The following is a 7,122-nucleotide window of genomic DNA, read 5'->3' as shown; positions in this document are numbered from 1 at the left end:
ACATTTCGCCATCTGGGTCCAAAAGTCTCTTCCTTTCCTGGCATCCTCTTTTTGTATAAAATCTTACTTCATTTTTAAAACAAATGAAAGATAAATGTTATCAATTTCATGTTGTATAAAATAAAATAAAAGCTCAAGAAATGATGTATCCTGCCCAAGTCATTTACACAGCAAGAGGCCAAAGCAAAATTCAAATCTAATCTCTCACCCACCATGTAAACTCTGTCCCATAAATAATATGGACATAATCCAGATTAGATAACTGAAGCATGACATAAAAAGACTTTGAGAACAGGCTGTTCTGTTGTTCTGAGAAAAAAAGATTGATTGGTCTTTTGAGTATGTGCAAATAAACTTGGAAAAGAGTGTTCTCTTCCTGTTTTGGAAATGGCCTTGGATGGAGAGCTATGCCAAGGGTCTTCCTGTTAGCAGTGACCATAGAACTTGAACAAAAGGCAACATCTAAGATCAAACTGGCTAGCTATGGTAGAGACAAGGCCTTTCAATTTTTAGAGACCTATCTATTATGTTTCTTCTCCCATAATGTGCTTTTTTTTTTTTCCTAAGACCCATCTGTTATGTTTTAAAATTTGAAAACTGTCAGAATTTAATAATATATAATTATTAGTAATTTTCTAGTTGGGAATAATTTTGAGGTTATGTTTTCAAAAGTCCTTACATAGGAGAGACCCATTCTAAAAGATTTACATGGAAGATTAGCTTAGGTTTGAGATATGCTTCAAAATCAGGACAGATTCTTAGTGGTCAGATGTCCACATTCTAGGACCACTGGACTTGTTGTGCTATTCTGTGGATTGTTGTTGCACAGTTTGAAATTCTTCCTGGTACAAAAATAAAAAAATGACTTGGTAAGGTCTGAGTTCCCTTTCCTCTTCTAATCTTAACCAGCTGTTTATTTAGGCCAGCCTGTTGTCAAGCAAGATAGGCCTCTTAAGAAATTTGAGCATAAGAAGGAAATATGATCTCTAGTTTATTTTAGTAATTTATATGATTATGTGAATATAGGATTTTTAAAATCATGACTAATCTCCTAAATCCACATACCAATTTAATTTCCTTGATTGTATATTCATCTTCATTTCTTATATTATTTCTATAACTCTGTTATTAAAATTTAAATGTTTAATATTTAAAAATTATTTCTGAGTTTTATCCAGTTATTTAAATTCCATCTATGAATCTATACTTTACCAAATATGTTGAGGCAAGTCCTTTGTGGAAACTCAAATTGTTATATAAAGCTGTGTACATTTTTCTTCTAGCTTTCTCCAAATTAGTAATAATATTCATACTTCAAGATGCATTTTTAAAAAGAATTCTGAGGTCAATTAAGATTGAGAACAACTGCATACAATGCCCTATTAGAAATTCATATGTATATCAGTAAATTAAATACTTTGAACAGACCCCAAAAACTTCATAAAAAATACCATCTTAGTATCCCTCACAAAACACCTAAAAATACTACTGTATCCATCTTATTTGTCTCACTGTTACAAAATTGGTAAGAAAAATCAGGTGGAATTATTGCTTTATAGCAAATGTTAGTATCTTTTAAACTAAATACCTTACTTAGTAATTGTGTTTAGAAAGCCTGTTGTATTGTTTCAAAGTCCACTTCATAGAAGTAGCAGAAAATTAGCAGAGGGATAGAGTTGTTCCTTTCAGATATCTTGACACTCACAAGAAAGGCAGTTGACAGCAAGGAAAGAAAAATAGGAAGCAGGAAGTGCATGAAAATGGAAATTAAGAAAGTGTTCATGGGGATGTTTGCCAGGGATCAGCAGAGTAGATGTCCTTCAATCTGAAATGCACAGGTAAGGATTTAATGATGATGAGAACTTCTGGCCAATCTTCATTGGTTCACCTCAAGACCCACACACTGGCCTTCCTCTGGAAATAGAATTTTTTTTTTTTTTTGGTACCGGGGATCAAAGTCAGGACCTTGCACTTGCCAGGCAGGTGCTTATTCCACTGAGCTATCTCCCCAGCCCAATGACATGTTATCCAAAATTGCAATGACGTTTTTTGAGACCAAGTGTGAAGCCCATTTGAATAGTCCTACAGTACTGCATATGACAAATATGTTTTAATTAGTAACTCAAACTCTAGATATTAACTTCACAGGCAAGGGCTAGAACATGGCTTACTTGCCTACTGTCTCAAGTTTGCTTGAGGCAAAATAGCTTTGCTTAAGCCAAAATAACTTCCTTCATCTGTTGCTCTGTGCAGTAAGTATATTGTGCTGTTTTAAAATATCTATTTGATAGACTGTGTATGCATTTGTGTTCAAGTCTCTGTGCTTAACTAATTTTTGAAGGTCTTGGTAGCAAGAAACTACTATCTGATAAATTGATTTCATTTAGCCAAATTAACTCTGTTAGTTACATGAAAGATTAGGAACTATTATCTTATACTGGTATGCAGAGAGTTACCCAGAAGTACAAAATGTACATCAAGGACCAATTACATGTGGAGAACTGATAATTATGAGAGCTGGTTAATATTTCTGAATTATTAAGTCTGACAGCATAATCCTGCTTTCTATGCTGTTTACTCTATTGATACCAGATGCTTAATGCATAGTAAAATGTGACAATGCAGTAGAAGTTAATGCAATTCTGCAAAATAAAGAAAATTACATTTTGGACCACAAAATACAACATGCAGAAGCTGAATGTTAGAATTGATTTTAAACAAAAACATAGCTGTAAGTCTGGAAACTTATTTAACTTCAAACATTTATTTTTGCATGAAGTGGGGTTTACAAGGCTGCAGATGCCTTCTACCAGGACATCTGGGTAAAGATTATCTCTTCTATCATGCTTACTGTGTGGCAAAGGTGATATAAATAGTGACATAAAATACCCTGTCCCACAAGTGCTGAGACTGCTGTGTATATCCCCTTAGCATGTTCATCCTTGAATATTATTGCAGTGATCCCACCTGTAAAGACATTATTTCAAAGTACTGGGTCATTTCCCACCAAGATAACATTTACCCCTGTTTCTGTCAGGGTGATGTTAAGCTTGACCTCTTAAGTATGTATTTAAAACTAATTTCTACAAAGCAGTATTAGACGTAAGCAAGAATCATACAACCAAATAATTATTTGGTTTGGTTAAAATTCTAGTTGCAAAATTCACTAAGTGACACGAGGGAGAATAATTCACAAGGGCCAATTATGCATGATATACTGTAGATGATTATAAAAGCTGATTAATATTTCTGAATTATTAACTCTGACAGTACAATCACATTTTCCTTGTCTCTTCTGTTGACACCAGATGCTTAATGCAGAGCAAAATGTAACTACAATATTATCTGTTATATAGAAAACAGAAATATACATACCGTGAGCATGAAGACATACATAACAGGTAAGACAAAACAGATGTCTTAAGAATCTTCACCCATTTAAAGTAGGTGAATCCTCCAGAAAAAAAAGTGTAGGCATGAGGAAATTTTCTATGACAAAAGAGATTGCATTTCAGTCTAGGATAATAGAATGTGTCACTTTTATAAATTGGCATTATTAGTTACAGAGGTGATGAGATATTATGCATCAGACTCTGCCTGCATAAACTGAAATTTGAGTTTGTATCAACCTTGGTCAGTGAAGTTTCTTAATGAGAATAGCTAACATTTATTTAGCTCTTACAACATAATGAGCAGCCCACATACATTAACTTAATCATGATAATGCCCTCTGAGGTACAAATTATCATTAACTTCCTTTTATAGATCTTTATTCCAACTGGAGCCTGAATACCCCAAGTTCACATGGGTATTAAGTGACACAGTCGGTAACTGAAATTTGATCCTTAGAGATCTGGTTTCTGAACCTATATTTTGAACACATACATTAACAGCAACACTACCCTCTAACCAACCTCCAAAATCCTAGGTCTTGCTTCCCATAACCTCCAGTTTAATTTGTTTAAAGTTGAAAGCCATGGCTATAGATGAGAGTTCCTCTTACAGACGATGGAGATTTTAACAAATGATACAACCACAATCATAGGTACACATTTTGTATTTTTAAATTCTTCAACCTTAGTTTATAGTTCATGACATAAATGAAATCTTTAACACAAAGCAATCTATTTATCAGAGTACTCAATTATTTCACCATCAAATGGCTGGCTTACTCAAATAATTATTGAATTTCGAGCTCAAGAAATCAGAAAACAGGAAATACTAAGACTCGTAATGCTTCTGCCTGGTACCAACTTTTGGCATTAGTCTTACCACGAAGTCAGTACTGGCTACATCAAGTTAGTTTGCCTTATGTTAAAATGAAAATAAAACTCCAAAGAACTTTAATTTGCCTGTATACAATCAGTCAAATTCCATGGCTGGAATTTTGACAAGTAGCTTGGTTTTACATTCTGGATATTAAATTTAGACAAAAAGATAAGATTTTGCAAAATATTGTAAAGAGAGAAAAATATTTGTTTATTTATAAGGGGAAAACAGGTAAAATGTTTGTTCAAAGAATTTAACATAGTTTATATTGTCATAACAGCTGTCACCAGAATTTCCTTCAAGAATACAATTATTTTCCAAAATCAAGAGAGTTTTTAAAGTGGGGCAAGAATGGAGTAAAGACTTCTTAAAGGGAAGCCATACTGTGTAATAAGGAACAATTAGCAGCTTTTCTCAAAGTGATCAGTAACCTGTAATGAAATTCAGAAATAGTCTATAGGAGGGATTGCTTGTATAATGGTTGTGAGCACCAAAGGGCTAGTTGCAGGATGACATTTATATATTACAGACAAAAGCAAAAGGAGTCCAACAATTGAAAGCAATACAAGAATTTGTGTCCTCTGAAAGCTTGCAGAGGGGCTGGGGAGATGGCTCAGTGGAATAAGCGCTTCCCTGGCAAAATACAAGGGCCTGAGTTCAATCCCCGGTTCCACCAAAAAAAAAAATAAATAAATAAATAAATAAAATAAATAAAAAAATAAAAATAAAAGCTCGCAGAAATCATAAAGTTGGCCCTGAATCCCTCTAAGTCAAGGAACTGTTACGTTGTTTGGGAACAACTTTAGTTATGTCAGAGGCAGTAGAGAAGCCTGAGCCTGGTCAACGCTGGGTGCCAGTACTGACATAGGAAGACCCTATAGTTTGTAAACATGGAAGTTTTGTTTTACTTCGCTTTGTTTTGCTAGATTTGGGGTCTTTTTGTTTTGTTTTTTTTAGATTTAGATGTTTTAGAATGCACAGAAAGGGAAAGAGGAGAAAGTTTGTTGAAGTTCTAAAGGAAGAAAATAAAATAAAATAGAATATTTGAGAATAGCCTTTCTATGAGAATTATTAATTTCCAGCATTGGAACTTTATTCGGTATGCCTCTGTATCTAATGACATTATATTCTGGGGATTATCCACTGATTTGGGGAGAATGTCTTTTTGGCTAATTTTGTTTTTTAATTTTTTTATTTTTTAAAGAGTACAAAATAATATTAGAAATGAAAAACTTCAAGTGATACAGAATTTCACTTAGCAAAGTGATATGAATTTCACAGTGTTTGCTGTAATGTGTAATGTTGTCTTCCAACCTGTTATTCATATTGCTAGATATATACATTCACAACTAAAAGAAGAAAAAAAAAACAGAGAAATGTGTAAGAAATTAAGAAGAGAAAAAGTACAAACAATTGAAAAAAGGAGACAAAAGAAATCTTTTTAAATTCAATATGTGCGTCAGTATTTGTACATTGCATTTACCTACACAGATTTTCAGAAAATGCTAATACACCCATTCAATCCAATTGTATCCAATTTTCTAGGACTAGAACCTGGAGACTGATATTCTTTATATTGTATTCTAAACACCGAGTAATTCAAGGCTATTGTGAGTGTTGACAGCCACAGCATGAAGCATACTTTATTAGTAGCTTTCACTCAAGTATGTTAATTAGACTTTCTACAGATCACACTCCAGTCATTTGAGTTTTAATTATTCTATATTGATTAGTATAATTGTGATCTGGAGAACTCAAAAACCTGCACAAATTGATAAACCCAATCAGGAAGTTCAAAGATATCTTGGCTTACTGAACTATTTCATGGAACTAATATTATATTCATTATATTTATAGAATGTAAGTGCTTTATATAACAGGTTCTTGCATTTAGTTCTTTGATAAAGTAAAAATTGGTCCTGATAATGCAAGTGTTATGCAATAAATTTGATTTTTTTTAAATCTTTAATTCTGGGTAAGGTTAGAAAAAGATGTAATGTAAATTTGCATGAATACAAAATGTAGTTTGAAAATGGTTATCTTAAATGATAAAATTAGTGGACATTGCAAGGAGAAAACTGTTTTTTATTTTTTTGAAAAATTTAATCAATACATCTTCTTATAAGCTATGATATACAGGTATATAGTGTGTTGTCTCAAAGCTGGCAGATCCTTGAGGTATGGCAAAATATTTGCGTCTGGTTTATCCTTTCACCTGAGAATCATCAAGCAAGTTTTACCTTGACTGCACTATTTTTGAAGCTTAGATTTTGGTACAATGAGAAATACAAAGTATACTGGGAGTTGAAACAAAGAACTTCCAATACTTGCTAAGAAAATTCTCCTCAAAGAAATCAAACTACTGAATTGCAAGTCCTGTTGATTACCCACCACTATTATGGTCTACTGGACTATATTGGATTATTTTGCTGAATTCACACACCTACAGTATTTGAGTGGCAATGAAATAACCATCTCTGACAAAACTAAACAAAAAAGTGGGCTATAAATGAAGGACCATTTTGTAGTGAAAAAATATATATGTATATCTGTATATACAAATTAGTTAGGATAGATATACAGCTACTTTCTCTTAGTTCAATGAGAAGAAAGATTTGTACTAAAAGTGTTTAGGTAAGACATCATGTTCCAGGGCTGGGGAGATAGCTCATTGGAATAAGTTCTTGCCTGGCAAGCGCAAGGTCCTCAGTTCAATCCCTGGTACCACAAAGAAACAACAAAAAAAAAGATACAAGACTTGAAAGATATCATGTCTGCATTTTGTACTATGAATAACTGCTACGAAGACAGCAATATGCAATGTATTAAATATTGTAACTGTCCTACTAACCT

This window comes from Octodon degus, unplaced genomic scaffold (assembly GCF_000260255.1).
Source record: "Octodon degus isolate 3935 unplaced genomic scaffold, OctDeg1.0 scaffold00152, whole genome shotgun sequence".
NCBI classification, from domain to species: Eukaryota; Metazoa; Chordata; class Mammalia; order Rodentia; family Octodontidae; genus Octodon; species Octodon degus.
This window is presented reverse-complemented; position numbering follows the sequence as displayed.